General features: G+C 49.2%; 1 long non-coding RNA gene across 1 annotated transcript; it reads left to right on the forward strand.

Annotated features, from left to right (window-relative positions):
- The first annotated feature begins 1,364 nt into the window (after window positions 1–1,364).
- On the forward strand, window positions 1,365–21,534 carry LOC119978723. Its single transcript, XR_005463551.1, has 4 exons — window positions 1,365–1,445; window positions 16,392–16,514; window positions 19,625–21,227; window positions 21,337–21,534. It is a non-coding gene; the product is annotated as an uncharacterized LOC119978723 (long non-coding RNA).
- Window positions 21,535–21,853: the final 319 nt, after the last annotated feature.

Genomic DNA, 21,853 nt, shown 5'->3' on the forward strand with positions numbered 1-21,853 from the left:
GAAGGGTAGGGGCCCGAAAGGGGGCGTGGGTAGGCTAGAAAAAGATGGGCCCTCAATGACCCCCATAGCACGGTGTCCTTACCTGGGGTGGGGGGGGGGAAAGGGGGGGTAATGCCCATGTGTGTGGAGGGTGACATAATCTGTGGGTGGGGTGTGTGGGGGACCCTTTAATTCACCTAGGGATTGGTGCACCCTTTCAAAATCGTGGCCCGATCTCTGAGGACCCGGTTTGGCCAGCGTCTTCAGCTCCCCAGTGACGAAAATAATTCTAAGTGTGGGCTAGCCCGGAGAGAAACTCCCCAGGAACCCAGAAAGTGACTAAGTGTGGTTAGGCAGCGGTGGGGAATGCACCAACAGAGTCGGGGAGAAAGTCTCAGCAAAACCCACCTGAAATTACAAGAAACTTTTCTGTTAGATCACGTCCAATATGTTTTGGACTTGCCTCCATCATCCCACCTGAAATTAAATGGGATAGTGGTGGAGAGTGAAGGAAAACCTGGAATTGGATTTTACTGCTTCTTCTCCTGGACCTGAATTTGCGTTTCCTTGCCCCACCAGGGTATTTTCTCTGAAGGTAGTTCTGGAACATGGGGCCCCAGGTCTCCACAGGAATTTCCCGTTGTCTGACTCCTTGGAGCGCCATGTGGGAAGCATGTAGTTGCCCAGAGAGTAGCAATAATCAACTTAATAAGAGCAACAGAGGGAGAGGGCATTTCTAACACCTCATTTCCCTCCAGTCTGACTCTTATTTCTTTTCCAAAAAGTATACTTTATTTACAACATTTGTAAAACTATGTTACATAAAGTGCACCAGAGATGTTTTGTTCAATACAGTACGTTTGATGCCTCACTACACTTGCCATTACAGGTTATCTTCACAATTATTGGTCCATAACTACCCTGTTCCCCGGCGTCGCATTTAAGGGGTACATTGGGATACTCCAGTGATGCGCTGGGGAATCCATCTAGGAACTTCCTATTTAAGAGTTTACCTGGTAATTGCCCAGAAGTGTTAACTTCCTCTGGGAAGTTGCCTTGAACTGGGAATCATCTCACAGAAGCGATTTAAATCACCAACTTTGAATGGTTCTGCCAGTTTACCCTGATAGTTAGTCTGATCGAGTTAGAGGTAAAAAATCACTTCTAACTCCAGAATAAATATTTTAAAAACCCAGACCCAATCTCACACAGAACACCCCCTCAGCCACACACACAACTTCCCAGGGGTCCCAACACACCATCCCCAGCTCCGGCCTGACCCCACCCTGACAAAATCCAACCCTCTCCCTCTCCTAATCCGATGTCGGAAAAAAGGTTAATTTCCTATTTCTCCTCACCCCAGTTACTCCAAGCTGATGCCCCTGGGGACGTGCATCTCTGCTCCTGTCTCACCCAGCCTGATGGAGGAAGATTGGGCAAGACAGGGCTTCGGAATACCAGTGAAGGTAAGTCTGTTGGGAGTGGCAATCCGCCAGAAACCACGCTGAGGAAGTTATGGGGTGCAGAGAAATAAGAAATTCCCCTTTATTATGGCATCGGATTGGGGGAGGGGTAGTGGGTCGGTTTGGGTCAGGGTTGGGGTCAAGCTGGGGATGGTGTGTTGGGTCCCCTGGGAAGTTGTGGGGGGGGGGGGGGGGGGGTGTTCTGTGTGAGTTATGGGTAAATGTATATTTCATGTAAACATAATCTGGTGCATACAACCCAAGGGGTTTTATACCGTTTCCAGCCACTTGTTATACTATTGCCTTATCTCCATGGAGCCTTTGTGGCAACTGTTCAAAGCTTTAGGGCGGAATTCTCCGTAGGGGGCCGAATTCGTGAAGGCCGTCGTGAACTCGGCCAAGGTTCACGACGGCCTCGAAGCCCGCTCCCTGCACCTAATTCACCTCCATCTTTCTCGGCAGCGACCTCGTCACGCCGAGAATGTGAAGTCATCCGCGCATGCGTGGGTTGCCGGTTCCAATCCGCGCATGCGCGGATGACTTCATCGCGCAGACGGCACGAACCCGCTCATGCGCGGTGCCGTCTTTCTCCACCGCTGCCCGGCAAGGCGTGGTGGCTTGATCTTGCCGGGCGGCGGAGGGGAAAGAGTGCGTCCGTTTTGGACGCTGGCCCGACGATCGGTGGGCCTGTCCCCTCCCGAGCACAGTTGCGGTGCTCTCGTCCAAATCGGGCCCCTAGATGCCCCAAACGGGCATCTGGCGCCCATTTCACGAATGCAGCGACCAGGTGTGGTTGCTGCCGTGGTGAAACGGGCGTGAAGGGCCAGCCGCTTGGCCCATCGGGCTTGGAGAATCGCCGTTCGCCGATTTTTCCGAGCCCGGGGGGGGGATCGCTGGGGGCGCCAGGGGGGCGTAAAAATGTCAGGAGGCCCTCCCACGATTCTCCCACGCCACGTGGGGAGCGGAGAATTCCGCCCTTAGTGTATCATCAGCATGTAGTCCTAGACCTTGGAATGTATCAGTCTGCAACACTGTCATCGACAGCTTGTTGAACTGGAAAGCTTGCAAGTTTCGAGCATCTTTCACCACATTGGTGGCCCTCCAGCAGAAGTTAATGTTTTTCTCAGTGTGCATCCTTTGGAACAGCCCATAGAGCACTGAGCAGTTGGAGCTGATCGGGATGATTATTGCTTCCCAATCTTTTTAAATACCTGAGGATTTTTTTTTCTGGGATTTTTGTTAGTTAGGCACTGGAGGTCTCTCTCTTGGTGGTAGAAAACCAGCATGCACATCAAATGACCACAACCCAATGAGCTGGGGTTGGGAGAAGCTGAAGGAGCATGCAGGGTCCTGCCTTGCTAGAACCTGTAAAAGGAGTACAACCTTTGTATGCACATAAATGGAATGACTGAGTGTATCCTCGATGAATAGTTGAGCAGAATCCCGGACCACTTGTGACCACAGGAAGGATGCCTATGATTGTGTCATAGTCTGGTTGTGCTCAAGAAACACACGCAGCAGCATTGTGGTTTCCAGACAATATATCTAGCTGATGTTTTGTCCGGAAGTTTGTTTCCACAAAGACTAAATAAAATACAAAAGGACTGCATTGTTTAACATTGTCAAACTGTTGCAATTTCAAACCATTCTCAGCATTTGGAGTTATTTCTAAATTGTTTAACTGGAACGTCTTCTTGAATGTTAGCAAATGTAGAAATGTTCGATTATGTGCCACATGACGCTGGTGCTAGCCCCTCAATGGTCGCTGAATTGGTACAGGTGTGGCGCCAGTTTTGCTGACGTAGATGTCCGCGTATCCTGTTGTGCCATCAACACTTAGGGCGTGATTAGCCACCCCGGTCACTCACAGGGATTTCTCATCGAAGTGGGTGAGGATTCTCAAGTCTGGCACCCCTTTGCCATTCTGGATTCTCTCCCGCTGATTATGGGAATGCTTTTCCTGAGGAGACACAGAGAGGACATCGTTAGCCACACGCGAGGTTCACAGTTGTGGGGAGGGTTGGGGTGGAGGGAGGGTTGAAGTGGTGTGTGAAGGGAGGGCTGAAGGGGGAGGGAGATGGCAGGAGGGTTGGGGTCACCTGGGGGGATGCTTGCTTGTGGGGTGGGACGTTGGTGCCTACTCACTAGTGCTGCCCGGTGTAGGTCATTGACCTTCCTCTGGCACTGGAGGCCAGTCCTCCTGGTCACACTGCTCGAGCTGACTGCTGCCGCCACCTCGTCCCTGAGCCCTGTGGCTCACCATCCTCCGGAGGAAGAGGACATAACTCCTGGCCTCCACCGCATCCGGGATACTCCCGATCAGCATCCCTGTATCCTGAGGTTGGTCTCTTTGGCGCCATTGTTGCGAGCTGGCTGGGGTTGGCTGAGCAAGTGCAGCTGAAGTGCTGCTTGACCTTGTTAGCGAGGGACTGGCGAGCCTGGTCCTGGCGAATCAGCTGGCGTGCCGGTATTTGGTGCGAGAAGCCCATGAGGCATCGTTAAGTGGACCAGTTAACGTTGATTAGCGATGCTGGCTTCGCTGGGCCGAGCCCTGGGAAACACGCGGCAATTGCCGCTCGCTAGCAATTTTTCTAACTTACTAATTTTTCCGGAGAATCGCACCCTTTGTCTCAGGAATACAAAATGCCGCCAGTGGTATCTTCCAGAGACACCACAACATCTGGTGGATTAACACTGAAGGACCCCACTAGGCATAGGGCGAGGTGGGAAATTCTTGGGGCCTTTTCCGAACACACTTTCCACAAACCCTTGTATGTGACCCAGGAAGTAACATTTGTACTGGCTCATCTAATTCCAGATGGAGAATTATAGCTCTGCAGTCTCAATACTGACTCAAAAATATGACAGAAAGGCATGATGAGGAATTCTGATGTGCTAAAACGTCACTTTGCACTGACAGAATAATTAAAGATTATTTTAGTTGTTAGTCGGTGATTCAGAGTGAAACAAACAAATTGCATTCAATTACATTAATAGTAAACCTTACTCATCAGCAGAGGCTTAATTACCCATATTCCAGTTGGACTGTGAGCTCAAATACATAACTCGGTCATGAAGTCTTCATTGTAAGATGTGCTATTAATAACTAATGGTGTGAAACAGTTACAATGCTCAGATTGGGTGTTATTAAATTACTTCAAAATAAAACTCACTTCATTTTGAGTCTCTCATTTTTTAGCCTGTCATAAAATTTTCCCTAAACTCTCTCCAGACAAATTATGGTACACAATGAGTTGTTAAAAACAATTTGTTCACATATAGTGTTGTGTAACTTACAAGTATTATTGTTAATTCCTGTAAATATATGCTAAACATCAACTATGGCAGAGATGCTGATGTTTGAGAGCAGAACAATCTGTGGAAAATGGAGGGGGCGGCTTTAGTTAAATTTACCATTTTAGTTACAGCAGTCATCTAACGCTGTACATCTCTTGAATGATGCAAATGATGCCTCTGACATGACCATATATGTATATACACTATAAATAACAAAAAGGATGTCTGTTTTTACAGCTTATTCTGTGCACCAATATAGTAAGTAAAGTGATGATGACAAGAAATGGATAAGCTGACACTTTTCAAGGCAATTAATTGATTACCTGACAAGATTTTTTTTTACATTTGGACCCTAATCAGCATAATAAAGTATCAGGTCAAATAGGCAAACTTTTCGTGATAAATCAAAGGTAATTCAACGCAATTAAATGAAATTCATAGGGCGGGATTCTCCGTCCCGCCGCACCAGGTTTCTAGTGCAGCCTGCCCCTGCCGGCAGCAGGACTCTCCGACTGGCCAGCCTGCCAATGGGGTTTCCCACTGTGAGCAGCCCTGTTCCATCAGGAAATCCCTGGATGTGGGTGCGCTGCCGCGTATTGGAAAATCTCGCAAGAGGAGAATCCAGCCCATAATTTCTGGCTATTCATGATTAAATTCCCTACGGCCTAAACTTGTTGGTAATGAATGCTGTGGATAATGGCTATGAATCTTCTTGAAGCTGGTTACTTGAGGTGTCCTGCAGGAATTGATTATGCCAACATTACTTTATATTCGGGGCAATTTAATGGCCTTGTTGTGTCCGACTTGGCAACCCGACGATGCCGCTGAATCTTGCGAGAAGCCTCTCACGGGATTTGCGGCACTCGAAATGTCTTGTGAGACTCAATGGGATTTCGCTAGATGCCGTGATCTGGATCTCATTAATGCTCGTTTAAATATGGTTGCGCCATATTCTTCCGTGGCCCAGGAACTAACAACCTGGGAGACCTCACCAAGGTGCCATTTTGTACTGGTCCGCAAAAACGTGGACCAGGTGTTTTGGCATCTGGGGAGATCTCCCAGGCGATTGGAGACCCCTTGTTAGTCAGGCTCCAGGCAGGGTGGTACCCTGGTACTCCCACTGGCACCCAGGCATCTTGACACTCTAGACTGGCACCTTGGCACTTTTACCCGGGATGCCAGATGCAGTATAATTTGGATAAGTGTGAGGTTATTCATTTTGGAAGCAAAAATAGGAAGGCAGATTACTACCTGAATAGTTGTAAATTAGGAGAGGGGAGTGTGCAGCGGGACCTGAGTGTCCTTGTGCACCAGTCGCTGAAGGTAAGCATGCAGTTGCAGCAGGCGGTAAAGAAGGCTAATGCTTTGTTGGCCTTCATTGCAAGAGGTTTAGAGTACAGAAGCAGGGATGTGGTTGCTACAATTGTACAGTGTCTTGGTGAGGCCATACCTGGAGTATTGTGTGCAGTTTTGGTCTCCTTCTCTGAGGAAGGATGTTCTTGGCTCTCGAGGGAATCCAGCGAAGGTTTACCAGACTGATTCCAGGGATGGTGGGACTGTCATATGAGGAGAGATTGACGGCTTCTGGTTGCGGCTATGCGGAGCTAAGCCGCACGTTCGGCAGCTCCCGCTTTAATAGGACTTGTGGGTTCTTTTAAAAGCCCCAAATGGCGCTAATTCGACGTTTCCCGGTGGATAAAGGGGTCTGGAGCAAAACGCCCCGGGATTTATGGTGCGGACTCGGAGTGGGGCGAGGAGAAAAACGGCAGCAGCTCCCCTGGAAAAGCGGGGGAAGGTGGACAAAATGGCGGCCGGTGGAGCCCCTGAGGAGTGGAGGCAGTGGGCGGAGGAGCAGCAGGCGGCCCTTCTGCGCTATTTTACGGAGCTGAAAGGGAAGTTGTTGGAATCCCTGAAGGTAACGACTAGTAAGCAGCTGGAGACCCAGACAATTCAGGGTGCAGCGATACTTGAGTTGCAGCAGCAGGTCTCTGAGCGCGAGGATGAGATTTCGGCCCTCGTGGGGAAGGTGGAGATGCACGAGGCGCTTCACAAAAAGTGGCAAGATGGGTTTGAGGAGATGGAGTTTCGATCACGGAGGAAGAACTTGCGGATCCTGGGCCTCGAGGAGGGGTCGGACCTGCCGGCCTATGTGGCCATGATGCTGAACTCGTTGGTGGGGGCAGGATCCTTCCATCTGCCCCTGGAGCTGGAGGGGACCCACAGAGTACTGGCCAGGCGGCCTAAGGCGAATGAACCCCCGCGGGCGGTGCTGGTGCGGTTCCATCGGTTCAGTGACCGGGAGTGTGTTCTGCGATGGGCCAAGAAGGTGAGGAGCAGCAAGTGGAAGAATTCGGTAGTGCGTATCTACCAGGACTGGAGTGCGGAGGTGGCTAAGCGGAGGGCCGGGTTCAACCGGACGAAGGCGGTGCTCCACGGAAAGCAGGTGAAGTTCGGCATGCTGCCGCCTGCGTGCCTGTGGGTCACCTACAAGGACCGGCATTACTATTTTGAGTCCCCGGAGGAGGCGTGGGCCTTTGTGCAGACTGAAAAGTTGGACTCGAACTAGAGATTGGGGGCTGTGGGAGTTTTTTTTAAATTTCTGTATCACTGTTTATGCTGTTGCTGGTTATTCTGTTTGTTTCTGTTTTTTCTCTTGCTTTCGGATGATGTTGGTTATGGTTTTGTGTTTTAAGGGGGGTATTGGGGTTTGTGGTTGATCTGTGTTTTTGTTTGTACGGGGTTGGTGGATGGGTTGGGACTGTTGTTTGGGAGCTGCGTTGGGGGGGTGGGGTGGGGCAGTGTGAAAGCGCGGGCTTTTCTCTAGTTTCCCACGCTGCGGGACGAGGGGAGTGGAACTGGTGGCGAGGGGCGTGGATATCAGATCCGTTTTCCCGCGCTGAAGCGGTGCCAAGGAGCTGATGCAGGGGAGGAGGGGTGACCTCATATCGGGAGGGGTTGGAGTTAGGGCGGGAGCTGCCGGGGTCAGCAGAAGTCAGCTGGCTCACGGGAGTACTATGGAGGGAGCGTCGCGGCTAGGAGGGGTCCTAGCCTGGGGGGGGTGGGATTACCGGGTTGCTGCTGGAATGGCCTGGGAGGAGCTGGTGTGGGTCGGGGGGGTCGGGGTGAGGTTCTATCGCCATGGGAAACGGGCCGAATGGGTGCTGGCCAGGGGCGAGAAGTCGATGGGCTATGGCTAGTCGACGGGGGAGGGGGACGGGGTGCCCCCTGATCCGGCTGATCACATGGAAAGTGAGGGGGTTGAATGGGCCGGTTAAGCGGGCCCGGGTGTTTTTGCATCTGAAGGGGCTGAAGGCGGACGTGGCCATGCTCCAGGAGACCCACTTGAAGGTGGCGGACCAGGTTCGTCTGAGGAAGGGGTAAGTGGGGCAGGTTTTCCATTCAGGGCTCGACTCGAAGAACCGGGGGGGGGTGGCGATCCTGGTGGGGAAGAGGGTGGCGTTTGAGGCATCTGAGATGGTGGCTGATAATGGCGGCAGATATGTGATGGTGAGCGGTAAGCTGCAGGGGGAGAGGGTGGTGTTGGTAAATGTGTACGCCCCAAATTGGGATGATGCTGGTTTCATGAGGCGTATGTTGGGCCGCATTCCTGGCCTGGAGGTGGGGGGCTTGATCATGGGGGGGGGACTTCAATACGGTGCTGGATCCACTACTGGATCGTTCTAGTTCAAGGACAGGCAGGAGGCCGGCGGCGGCCAAGGTGTTGAGGGGGTTTATGGACCAGATGGGAGGAGTGGATCCCTGGAAGTTTGGGAGGCCGAGGGCTCGGGAGTACTCTTTTTTTTCTCCCATGTGCACAGGGTTTATTCCCGCATTGATTTCTTTGTTCTGAGTAGGGGACTGGTCCCGAGGGTGGAGGAGGCCGAGTATTCGGCTATTGCGATTTCGGACCATGCTCCGCATTGGGTGGATCTAGAGATGGGGGAGGTGCGGGACCAGCGCCCGCTTTGGCGTCTGGACGTGGGGTTGTTGGCTGATGAGGTGTGTAGGAGGGTCCGGGGATGTATCGAGAGGTACCTCGTGGTCAATGATACTGGGGAGGTCCAGGTGGGGATGGTGTGGAAGGCTCTGAAGGCAGTAATTAGGGGGGAGCTGATCTCCATCCGAGCCTATAGGGAGAGGAGGGAGAGGGAGAGACTGGTGGGGAAGCTGTTGAGTGTAGATAGGAGGTACGCGGAGGCCCCGGAGGAGGGATTGCTGGGGGAGCGGCGTAGCCTGCAGGCCAAGTTTGATTTATTGACCACCAGAAAGGCGCAGACACAGTGGAGGAAGGCGCAGGGAGCGGTCAACGAGTATGGAGAGAAGGCGAGCAGGATGCTGGTGCATCAGCTTCGCAAGTGGGACGCGGCTAGGGAGATTGGTGGAGTGAAGGATAGGGGTGGGATTGTGGTGCGCCAGGGGGCAGAGGTCAATGAGGTCTTCTACAGGGAACTGTACCGGTCGGAGCCGCCGGTGGTGGGAGGGGGAATGGAGAGCTTTTTGGACAGGCTGCGATTTCCAAGGGTGCAGGAGGAGCAGGTGGAGGGACTGGGGGCGCCGATCGAGTTGGAGGAGCTGGTCAGTGGGATTGGCCACATGCAGTCGGGGAAGGCGTCGGGACCGGATGGGTTCCCGGTTGCATTTTATAAGAAATACGTGGACCTGTTGGGCCCCCTGTTGGTTAGGACCTTTAACGAGGCATGGGAGGGGGGTGTTTTGCCCCCGACGATGTCTCGGGCGCTGATTTCCCTGATCTTGAAGCGTGATAAGGACCCCTTGCAGTGCGGAACATACAGGCCAATTTCACTGCTGAATGTGGACGCCAAGTTGCTGGCGAAGATCTTGGCCACTAGAATAGAGGACGGGGTGCCGGGGGTGATACATGAAGATCAGACGGGTTTTGTGAAGGGGAGGCAGCTGAACACTAACGTGCGAAGGCTGCTAAATGTGATAATGGTGCCGGCGGCAGAAGGAGAGGTGGAGATTGTGGTGGCATTGGATGCGGAGAAGGCCTTTGACAGGGTTGAGTGGGGGTACTTGTGGGAGGTGTTGGAGAGGTTCAGGTTTGGGGTGGGGTTTATTAAATGGGTGAGGTTGCTGTACGAGGCCCCGATGGCGAGTGTAGTGACAAATGGGAGGAGGTCGAGTACTTCAGGCTCCACCATGGGACGAGGCAGGGGTGCCCCCTGTCCCCCTTGCTTTTTGCGTTGGCAATTGAGCCTCTTGCCATGGCTCTCAGGGAGTCGGGGAGGTGGAGGGGTCTGGTGCGGGGTGGGGAGGAGCACCGAGTGTCGCTGTATGCAGACGACTTGCTGCTGTATGTAGCAGACCCGGTGGGGGGAATGCCGGAGGTGATGGAGATTCTTGCTGAGTTTGGGAGTTTCTCGGGCTATAAATTGAACCTGGGCAAGAGTGAACTGTTTGTTGTACACCCGGGAGGTCAGGAGGAGGTCAGGATGGTAGGCTCCTGCTAAAGAGGGCAATGAGGAGTTTTAGGTACCTGGGGGTTCAGGTGGCTTGGAGTTGGGGGACTCTGCACAAGCTTTATTTTACTAGGTTGGTGGAGCAGATGGAGGAGGAATTTAAAAGGTGGGACATGTTGTCGTTGGCGGGTAGAGTACAGTCCGTTAAAATGACGGTGCTCCCGAGGTTTTTGTTTTTGTTTCAGTGCCTCCCAATTTTCATTCTGAGGGCCTTTTTTAGGAGGGTGAACAGCAGCATTCTGGGATTTGTTTGGGCGCACGGGACTCTGAGGGTACGGAGGGTCTTTTTGGAGCGGGGCAGGGATAGAGGGGGGCTGGTGCTGCCCAACCTCTCTGGGTACTATTGGGCGGCTAACGTCTCGATGGTACGTAAGTGGGTAATGGATGGGGAGGGGGCAGCATGGAAACGAATGGATATGGCGTCCTGTGGAGGCACAAGCCTGAAGGCACTGGTAACGGCGCCTTTGCCGCTCCCTCCAACGAGGTACACTACGAGCCCGGTGATGGCGGCTGCCCTCAAAATTTGGGGGCAGTGGAAGCGACACAGGGGGGAAGTGGGGGGCTCGGTGGAGGCCCCGCTGCGGGGGAACCACCGGTTTGTCCCAGGGAACATTGATGGCGGGTTCCTGGGGTGGCACAGGGCGGGCATTAGGAAGTTGGGAGACCTGTTCATTGATGGGAGGTTTGCGAGCCTGGGTGAACTGGAGGAGAAGTTTGAGCTCCCCCCGGGAATATGTTCAGGTACCTTCAGGTCAAGGCGTTTGCTAGGCGGCAGGTGGAGGGGTTCCCTTCGCTGCCCCCGTGGGGGGTAAGGGATAGGGTGCTTTCGGGGGTGTGGCTTGGGGATGGGAAGGTGTCTGACATCTACCAGGTGATGCAGGAGGTGGAGGAGACGTCGGTAGAGGAGCTGAAGGCTAAGTGGGAAGTGGAGCCGGGGGAGCAGATTGAGGAGGGGACATGGGCGGACGCCCTGGAGAGGGTGAACTCCTCTTCATGTGCGAGGCTTAGCCTCATCCAGTTCAAGGTACTGCACAGGGCTCATATGTCTGGGATGAGGATGAGCAGGTTTTTTGGGGGCGAGGACAGGTGCATTAGGTGTTCGGGGATCCCAGCGAACCATGCCCATATGTTTTGGGCATGCCCGGCACTGGGGGAATTCTGGCAGGGGGTGGCGAGGACGGTGTCGAGGGTGGTAGGGTCCAGGGTCAAGCCAGGCTGGGGACTCGCGATATTTGGGGTTGGGGTGGAGCCGGGAGTGCAGGAGGCGAAAGAGGCCGCTGTTTTGGCCTTTGCGTCCCTAGTAGCCCGGTGGAGGATCTTGCTGAGCGTGGAGACCTGGATCAATGACATGGCGGGATTCATTAAGCTGGAGAAGGTCAAATTCGCCCTGAGGGGGTCGGTACAGGGGTTCTTTAGGAGGTGGCAGCCTTTCCTCTACTTTCTGGCTCAACAATAAGGAACTAGGTCAGCAGCAGCAGCAACCCGGGGGGAGGAAAGGGGGGGGGGGGTCTCAGGAGGGTAGTGTTTAAGTTAATTTGCTTATTGTTAATTTATTTTGTTGTTTATTGGGTTTTGGGGGGGGTTTGTTATATGCGCTGTTACGGGTGCCGGGGGGTGTTTATTATTATTATTATTGTTGTTCTGTTGATATATATTTTTCAAAAAATTCCAATAAAAATTATTTTAAAAAAGAAAGAGGAGAGATTGCCTAGGTTGGGATTGTTCTCGATGGAGTTCAAAAGAATGAGTCATAGAGACTCATAAAATTCTAACAGGACTAAACAGGGTAGATGCAGGGAAGATGTTACCAATGATAGGTGTGTCCAGAACCAGGGGTCACAGCCTGAGGATTCAGGGTAAACCATTTCGGACAGAGATAAGTAGACATTTCTGCACACAAAGAGTGGTGGGCCTGTGGAATTCATTGCCACAGGAAGTAGTTGATGCTAAAACTTTGAATATATTCAAGAGGCGGCTGGATATAGCACTTCGGGAGATTGGGATCAAAGACTATGGGGAGAAAGCAGGAATAGGCTATTGAATTGGATGATCAGCCATGATTGTGATGAATGGCGGAGCAGGCTTGAAGGGCCAAAAGGCCTCCTCCTGCTCCTATCTTCTATGTATCTATGTATGCCAGAGTGCCCGGGTAGTGCTGGCAGTGCCAAGGTGTCCCGGTGCCAAATTTCCCATGCCAGAGGTCAGGCACGGGGGTGCCTTGCCCTTCAGAGGGGGGGTATGGGGGGGTTTCAAGCACCTGGTAAGAGGTACACAGGGTGCAGTGGTGGGGGCTCTGGAGGTTGCAGAGGGGTATCTGATGTAGGATGAAAAATTGGAGCGGCATTTAAAAATGGCGTCCCGAACCGCGACTGGTCTTCCTGAAAATGACCTAAAGTGTGGCCTCCTCTCGCTGAGGCCAAAAGTGTCATTAGTGGTGTTTTTCTCGCCGCCCATTATTTTTGAGTATATCTTCGATGTGGATGTTGGGGAAATGGTCCACAAGTTTGAAGGTGATGCTAACATTTGTGTAAACTTCCGGACTGTACAGAGAAGGAACTTCTGGAAGCTGTTTGAAAACGCTGGAGCAGTGGGCTAAGCTCTAGCAGATGGCCTTCACTTTAAAAAGATGTAATACAATACACTTGGGTTGGATTAATTGCAAGTGTACTTGCATGCTGCATGGCACTGATTTAAAAGCAGTTGAGAGGGAAAGGGATCATAAATAATAATAATAATAATAGTCTCTTATTGTCACAAGTAGGCTTCAATGAAGTTACCGTGAAAAGCCCCCGAGTCGCCACATTCCGGCCCCTGTTCGGGGAGGCCGGTACGGGAATTGAACCTGCACTGCTGCCTTGTTCTGCATTACAAACCAGCTGTTTAGCCCACTGTGCTGTAGCCCATTGGTTTAATAAAACCAAATTAGGTTCCACAAACAAAACTTTTCATTATAACACAATGTTGTTGCATAAGACCCTGGGAGGAACCTTGCAGCGAGTTTAGTGGCTGGGCATTAAATCAGGTGGGAGGAAAGCAGGTGGGGGCCATGCCACCTTCTTGCCTCTACCCCGATTAAGCCTGTGGGTGGAAGGTCCAGACGTCAGTTGAGGCCTTTCGGTGGGCAATTAATGCCCACTTAAGGAGCTCATTCCACCATCATTGGGGCATGGCTTACAAAGTGGAGAGCATGACAAGCAAACCCTGTCAGGGTTGCTTGCAGGCTCCCATAGAAAAAACCTTATTCAAAGGTACTCTGTGCCTGATCGAAGGACCCAGCAGCGGGAAGTGGGGGGCCTCCTGAGAGCCAAGCCCTGCTCTTGCTGCCAACCCTTCTTCCCCGCAACACAATTCCCACCATCACTCTGCTGTGTCTGGATCCCTTAGTGGTCCGAAGCCTTGACTGGGTTTAGTACCGACAGCAGTACTTCCCCACCGGCGCTACTGAATGCAGATGAGATCCCAGACAGCAAGATTCTGCTACCTGCTTTTGGAACACTGTCCAGCTTTGCTCCCATTACATGGTAGGTGTCAGTTCCTGATTGGAATGATTTCAAATGCTTTGTGCTATGTATACCAACTATGCGGTGTCCTGCACTGTTTTGATTAACTAATTGGAGTGAAGAGGATTTTGTAGTTACATAATGGCAAGTGTTTATACATTTGTTTTGGTTTCTATATTTACAGGCTTAATGGAAAATCAATTGTTTCTTTTTAGGTGTTTTCCATAAGCCAATTACTCAATATTTAAAAATATTTAATAGTGTAATTGTGACATGTAGTTTGCAAATTCGAATGACCCTGAAAATTGGACCTGGAGATAGCAATGCATACTTAATCCACACCCTTTGCTTCTGATGCAGTTAGCATGCAAACTTAGTGCTGCCTGCACATTTATGCAATTGTAGCATGGAACCAGTGCTAAATGCGCTGTTGACTGGTTGCATGCCTTAGAAGGGATGACACAAAATTGTAAAAGGTTGGCACAAGTTAAAGCTAGCATATGCTACCTAAAACTAGTCTGCACCTCTGAAAGAGAAACTGTATTTTAGCTGGAGTAGGTGCTAATTGTCATTGTAAAAGTGAGTTTCACCTGGAAAAAGGCATAACATAATGGAGAGTGGGCTTCAAGATTTTCCGTTAGATGCCTTGGTGTTGAAAAGCAGGTGAGGTAGCATTTATCCATTGTGTCCCAGTGGGTTCTCCAGACAAACCTTGCAAAGACAGTGGAACCAGATAACTGTGGTGATCACAGTGGTTAGCACATCTGCATTACGGCACCGAGGTCCCAGGTTCGATCCCGCCCCTGGGTCACTGTCCGTGTGGAGTTTGCACATTCTCCCCGTGTTTGCGTGAGTTTCACCCCCACAACCCAAAGATGTGCAGAGTAGGTGGATTGGCCACGCTAAATTGCCCCTTAATTGGAAAAATTAATTGGGAACTCTAAATTTATTAAAAATAGAAAATAAAACTGGTGATCGCAGGAGTCTAGCTCGGAGGTGTAATTTTTGAGTATTGGCGAAGATCAAACAGTCGGCTGGATGGCCGAGGCCTAAAAACGCTGGCGATGTTGGAAATCTGAGATCGTGGCATGCTTTTTAAAAGCTACATGTGTCCAATCTCAAAGTTACACTTAAGGCATTCCGCCTCCCCGCAACGTAAATCGGGATCCCCTGGCAGATAAGGGGAACACGCCCCAACCCCTACACATTGAAGGGGACCTCCACACCGCCCCCCATTGATAAGGGGAACTCCTCCCAAAGGCAGAAGGGGAAACCTGCCCCCCGTGCCAGGGGGCACTGCCGCGGTTCTGGGGGCAATGCCAAGGCATGATGTGTAACCCCCGGGGGCTACAGGCATCTTCTTGCCCCCGGCACAGTCATCATGACTGTTTGTTTTTTGTTTTTGATAACCAGCAGTGATATGTGCCTCCTGTGGAGGGTGTGTGAGTGTGCATGGGGGTGGGGTGGATAAACGTGGGCAGATGTTACAGCAGCAACATATGATAGTTGGTTAAAATATATTGTTACAGCACCCAGACCAGACCTCAATTTATTTTAAGATACCGGACAAGACCCCATCAATATTACAATTTATAAACTGTGATGAAGGGTTACTTCCCTTTAGGAGTGATTCTACTGACAACTAGGAATATTTTATATTGAAACAAACTTTACTATTAACACAGGGTTAACCCCATTAACATCCAAGGAAATAAAACTGCTTTTCAATTAATAGTTAAACAGGTCTTACAAAAAAATAAAGAAAGGTCTTTTATCTTATTTTCCCATCTACTTCTAAAATTTCAATTGAGCAAAATCCACACACACAGGTCAAATACTACGTTTTCGTACAGTTAACACTGAGTGGCTTACAGATTTATGCACAAAGTCCTTGAGGAGAAGCTTTCAGAAGTCAGTTTGAGAAACACACCTTTTTCCCTCAGAAACCGGGGCAGAACTCTTAAGAGTGAAACTAAAAACAGCAGATACAGGGCAGGGCTGAAATTGAAACTAAAAACAGACCCAGACTCTCTCATGACATCACAGCCTGCCCATCTGTAACCCCTTAATCACAGCTTTAGCAAACATACAATCTAGATTTTAATAACATGGCTGGTACAGACACATGATACAATACATATAAACATTTCCAACATTCAAATCCCATTTTTGGCCACTCACGAGATTTAGTGGTCATTACGTGATTTGCACCTGCGCCTAACGTGGCTGTCAGGTGGCACCCCAGGATGAAATTGGAAGTTTATTCACACATTAAAACTCGGCCTGTGGGTGAAGCAATCAGAACTTCACACACTGATGCAGACACAGGGCAGTGGCTAGCGGCTTCCAGAAAAAGGCTTTGAAGCGAGTTTATTGCAGCGTGGAATCCTGCTGTTGGATATTTGTAGGTTGGAGATATATCAACTGACTGCCCTGATTCTGAGTTCAGACTACTCTGGCGGAGCCTTATAAGACCATCAGGTTTTCCTTTCAATCACCAGTATTCAGGTCTCAAATGCCCTATTTTGTTATGGTGGCAAAACACCAGTTTTGTGAGTGTTCTTCTTTCAGGTTTGTGGAGGACTTCTTGGACCTCCATTTGTACTTTCTTTTCTGGCTGCAGTCCTCTTATTATCCATTCGCCCTTATTTTTTCACAAATGTTTTTTTTAGGTGGTTTGTAAAAGGTCTGCTTGAGTTACCACGCCTGTAATGAGGTCAAAGTTATCTGCCATGAGTGCTGCATTCCTGACTTTGAGGACTTTCTGCTTCTCCAAGTGCATTCTTAGGTTGAAGGTGAGCAGTTTTTAAATTCCTTCAGCAATATCAATTTGTGCACTCCATTGTAGGTGGGCTGTATTTTTAAAGAGAAGACTCATGAGTCGAACGTGATTTGCTGCAGCCATTCGAATTTTAGGTGGGTCTGTGTGCATTTCTCACAAATGTTCTGGAATTGCTGGCGATATGCCTCTGGGACTAGCTTGTAAGGACGAAGATTACAGCCCTGGTCTGTTTATAATAGGTGGACAAGTCAGGAGTCAGCATGGAATAGACCCCTTAGGCCTTCCATGTCAACTAACTCCGTGTCAAAAAGTTCCAGATTTCTGGTGGCCCTTTTAGTTGTCTTGGTACTTTCTCAAAAGTGATGAAAAATATTCCATATCACTCTCTTCAAATTTGAGAACGAACCTATGGTATTTATGAATGCTTCAGAGCTTGGTTCCCAGATGGGGATATTTGGGCAGTTAAAGAGAGGTTTTCCCAGGCAGTTTCCATCGGTCTGATTTCTCTCTCTCCCCATTTGATCCTCTAACTTCATTTCCTATTTTCTGAGCTTGTATTCTCTCTCCCTTTCTCTCTTTCTTTCTCACTCTTATTCCTTTTATCTTGGAGAAACTCTCTCTCTTTCTCTCCTGACCTTCCCTTTCTCTTCCACTTTTTTATCCTTTTCTCTCTCTTGAAAGTTTTTCTAGCTCAAATCTGGATAAGGGAATACATTTAGCGTCCGCGTTTAACTCCTCATCTACCTCTTCTAGTTGATAAGTGGGATCCAAATGCTCAACCAACATCTGAGTAGCTCACTTTTTACCTTACTAGGCAGTTTTATTTGTGCCCCCAATAAGATTCAGTGTGTTTCTTAAATTTCGGCTTTGGTCAAACTTTTGGTCAGATTTTGTCTCTTGGAATGGATCCCAGATGAGTCTCCAATTACTGTTACGGACAGGAGAGAGCGGCAAAACTGAACTCCCTTATTCTCTCTCTATCTGTCTATAAGCAGAGGTGTTTCTTGTTTTAAAAAAAGGTGGCGGTGTTTATTCCAAAACCCTTTGTATGTGTATAAATCTTTAAAATAACTCACAGCAATCTCTTTGAGGATTAAATTGTAAATTTAGTTCATTCACACATTCAAAACAAGGGGACGGGTGGAGAAGAATGATTACAACTTCCCCCATACAAATATACCGTAAGGGGATAGGAAAGAGGGGTTTTACAGCTGTGAATAACTTACCAGTAAAAAATAACTTCAGAAATGGATATCAGTATACATGATTGCCAGATTTCAGAGACTCCAAATCCAGAGTGGGGTGTGATGCAGTGAGATGAGGTTAATATTCAGAGACATGGGGCGGGATTCTCTGAGCCACCGTGCCGAAATCACGATTAGCACGGTGGCGGAGAATGGGTGTTGACGCCGTAAACCGGCGCGCCGCCTCTCCCGGGATTCTCCGGTCCCCGCAGCGCAGGTAGGGGACCATTGACAGAGACCCCCGCAATTCACCGAAGAAACCCGCGGCCGCCCTGGTGGGGGCGGGGGATCCTTCACCGGGGGTGGGGCCCTCAGGGATGGCCAGGCTAGCGATCGGGGGCCACCAATCCGTGGGCGTGCGTGCGATCTCGGGGGGGCAATATTGTCGGGGCTGCTCCATGTTGTGAGTCCGCCATGTCGCGCGGGGCGGCCACCGAAGGACGCTGCCATGCGCATGCGTGGACCCCCGACCGGAGGTGCAGGGCCCCATATCGGCAGCCAGTCCAGAGTGGAACGCCCACGTTTTGACGCTGGAGTTGGGACATAGCCCTATTATTGGAGAATCTCGGGTCTGCTTGGCAGGCGGTGACCAGTGGCTTCTAGGTAAACAGACTTTGAGACGGACTTATTGCAGGCTGCTTGGTCAGTCTGGAATCCTGTTGTCAGATGTTTGAAGTTTACAGATAGATCAGCTGACTGCCCTGATTCTGAGTTCTCAACTGTATATTGACATTTCAAAATGGTCACTCGAGTTATGTGACCTCCTTCCTCCACAATACTTTCCTCAGGGACATTTATTTGCGTCTGGATCTGGCTTTTATTTGGTGGCTTATAATGTCCCTGACATTGGCTTCTGAAAGAGTCATCACCCATATGGATGACCCTGTTCCGGGTAGCAATTGCCTTCATAGACCCTTGAACTCTGGTAAAGGGATAAGCTTATAAAGATGCAAATGATGTCCATCTACTTTCATTAGTTCGATTTTGAATTTGACATTGGCAATCCCAGATGTGAGATTCGACGTGCAACATGTCAGGGCATGTCTCCAGTGCAATCCATATCTTGCCTTAGTAGCCAATTCCAGACATCAGATGACTCATAGAATCATAGAATTTACAGTGCAGAAGGAGGCCATTCGGCCCATTGAGTCTGCACCGGCTCTTGGAAAGAGCATCCTACTCATGCCCACGCCTCCACCCTATCCCCGTGACCCAGTAACCCCACTCGGAGGAAACCCACTCAGACACAGGGAGAACGTGCAGACTGCGCACAGACAGTGACCCAAGCTGGGAATCGAACCTGGGACCCTGCAGCTGTGAAGTAACTGTGCTAACCACTGTGCTACCGTGCTGCCCTCAGGATGGCCATCTTTTGGTTCAGTAAAATTAATTTTTAAATAGGCAAAAAAATCTTTCACATCTCAACTGTCACTTGCGCTTACTCTTGCAGCTACCATTCCCTTCCTCTGTACTTACTTCAAACCAGTCACCTCTATTTTCCAATTTCAATGAATGTTCATCAACCTAAATCATTGGCCAGAATTTTCTGGCTCCTCCTACTGGCAAGATCCTTTGGTCCCATGGAAGGCAATGGGCATTTAAATGGCTCAGTGCATTTTCCGGAAAATTCCACCCATCAATTCTGCTTCACTCTTCACAGAGGCTGAGTACTTTTTTCTCTTTTTATTGTTCATATAATGATATGTGTTCCTTAGTCATTTTGGTCATTTTGCATAAAACTGTGATCCGCGGACAGTATGGGAACAGATATTTTGTGTAGAATTTATATGCAGTGACATTACAAAGTTATACTTTCTTTATGCTTCATTTATTGTAGTATACAACAATCAAATGATTCCACTCTTGCTTGCTATTCCAGACAGTTCAATTTTGGAGAACACAGCTTGAGTTTTCAAAAGGTGACAGCAGAAGAAATTGCCTTGATTTAGTTTTCCTCTTATTGTAAACTGCATCTGCAACAAAATAATGTCAGCATTTACCAAAACGTCCTGCTTCTTTTTACTGCATTAAAAACTGCTTTTGTAACAACTCCAGGGAACTAACGGTTCTCTGGCTTCTCATTCAATTGACTAGTCCTTGTGTGTGAAGTAGGCAATGGGCACAAGTTGCCTTCAATGGAAAATAAATAGTAGAATGGAGGGTGCCAAATCACGACAGAAGATGTTGCACCCAAGGCAAGTTGAAGCTTCAATGAATGACACACTATTCAACCATTTAGGTCAACATTGTTGATTTGCGATCCTATCCTGGCTCAACACCTGCACATGAACACTTCCTAATAATGTCACTAGATGGACGTCTGTGTAGGAATTCTGGCTTATTTATCGTCTTCCTAGTTCAGGGCAGATTTATGTTTGTAGTTGAAATCAGCTAATTTAGCACAAGCCAAGAAATAGGTTTGAAATTTTTCAGGTCTACGTCATTCAAGACCACCCTCTGAACAAGAAGTAGTATATTTTATGAATTTAAGAGAACAATTGCTGAAGAGACATAAGTTATTCGTATTGCAGAAAATAAACCGACACATGCAAAAGGACAGAATTACACATGTGTCTGCATAAAATTCACTGTTCCAATGTGGGAAGGTACAGCTGAAGGAGTTCCATGGCCTCTCACAGAAATTCTGCCTAGTCTGTCTTGAAAGGACAATGTCTGATCAGAGCATACGTGCATTCCGTTGTGTGACGACACCCTGGGCATGTAAAATAATGATTAAAGTAAAAGGATAAGAGACTGGTTTTAGTTTGATGTCTTCCAGTTACTTTCTTCTTCAGTCCAGGCTTTCAAATGGATGTTATCTTTTCTTTCAGCTCGTAATGGTTTTCACACTCACAGAAATAGCAGGCTGTCAGCATTCGAGAGAGAGAGCTTCTTCTTTTAGGGTCTAGAAACTTCTTCCTTCAGACAGTAGACAGCAGAGAGATAGAGAGTTTCTTCCACCTTGAGGGTCCTGTGGTTTCTCCTGGGTTCTCTCTGAAAAACCCCACCTGACAAGAACCAATCGCTATCAGTTGCTGGGCAGAATACTGTCCCTGGCCAATCCATTGACCACCAGCCAACATATTGAAACAAACCCCTCTAATTTCTTGGATGCCTTAAAGTCATGCAAGTGAGTCAGCTGGTAAATATTAATGGGAGAATTGATGAGACTTTACACTATGCTGCGAGGCAGCCCAAGCCTTACAAGTGCAAGATGATGGAGGTAAGGAAGAAATATTTGCAGAACAACCTACAGAATGTTCAAGGCCAGAGTACAGGGTTAAATATTGTGGAGGATACCACACGAAACAGCAGGAAACATGTCCAGCATGGAGAAAGCTGTGCTGTAACTGCAGGAAGCTGAAAGTGATTCGCTGAAGAAGAAGAGCAAGCCTATCAAGATGGTTGTTGGACAGATGTGGATAATGATATTTATGAATCACTCTATACCCTAGAGCAAGTTGGCATCATCAATTCTCAAGGTAAAAAATGGTTTGTGGCCATTCGAATGATGACGGTAAAAATACAGCATCAAATTAATATGAAGTGCCAGGTGTACTCTTGTAATGCACAATGTAATGATCTTTGCAGACATGCATGAAATTGCTCAAGGTGGCGACCAGAAAATGAAGCCATCCAAGGTAAAGTTGAGGCTACATAATGCAACCGGACTCACCCCAAGAGGACAAATTAAGCTGAAGGTCAGTGTAATGGGAAGAAGGAAGATTTGGAGTTCCAAATAGTGGACACTCAACAAAATCAACTGAGGCCCTCGTGGAATATAGGAAGTGCAAGAGGGAACTTCTTCTTGGCCTTCACTCGTGAGAAGGACACAGGTAAGAATTCAGGAAATGGCACTTTGAGGATCTTGAGTAGTTTGAATTCTCTGCGCCGCAATCGCGCTTGGCGCAGGGGCGGAGAAAGGGCGTCAGACCCGCGATCGGGTTCGGTGCCAATCGCACACACGCGGTTGACACGGCGCCGGTCGGGACATTTGCAAGAGGCCCCTGCAGCGATTCTCCACTGGCAACTGGCCGAGTTCCCACCAAGTTCCCACCAACGTGGTTCACTCATGGTTCCACCCGGCAGGAGCTTGGAGTGGCGGCTG

Source organism: Scyliorhinus canicula, chromosome 15 (genome assembly GCF_902713615.1).
Source record: "Scyliorhinus canicula chromosome 15, sScyCan1.1, whole genome shotgun sequence".
Taxonomy (NCBI): domain Eukaryota; kingdom Metazoa; phylum Chordata; class Chondrichthyes; order Carcharhiniformes; family Scyliorhinidae; genus Scyliorhinus; species Scyliorhinus canicula.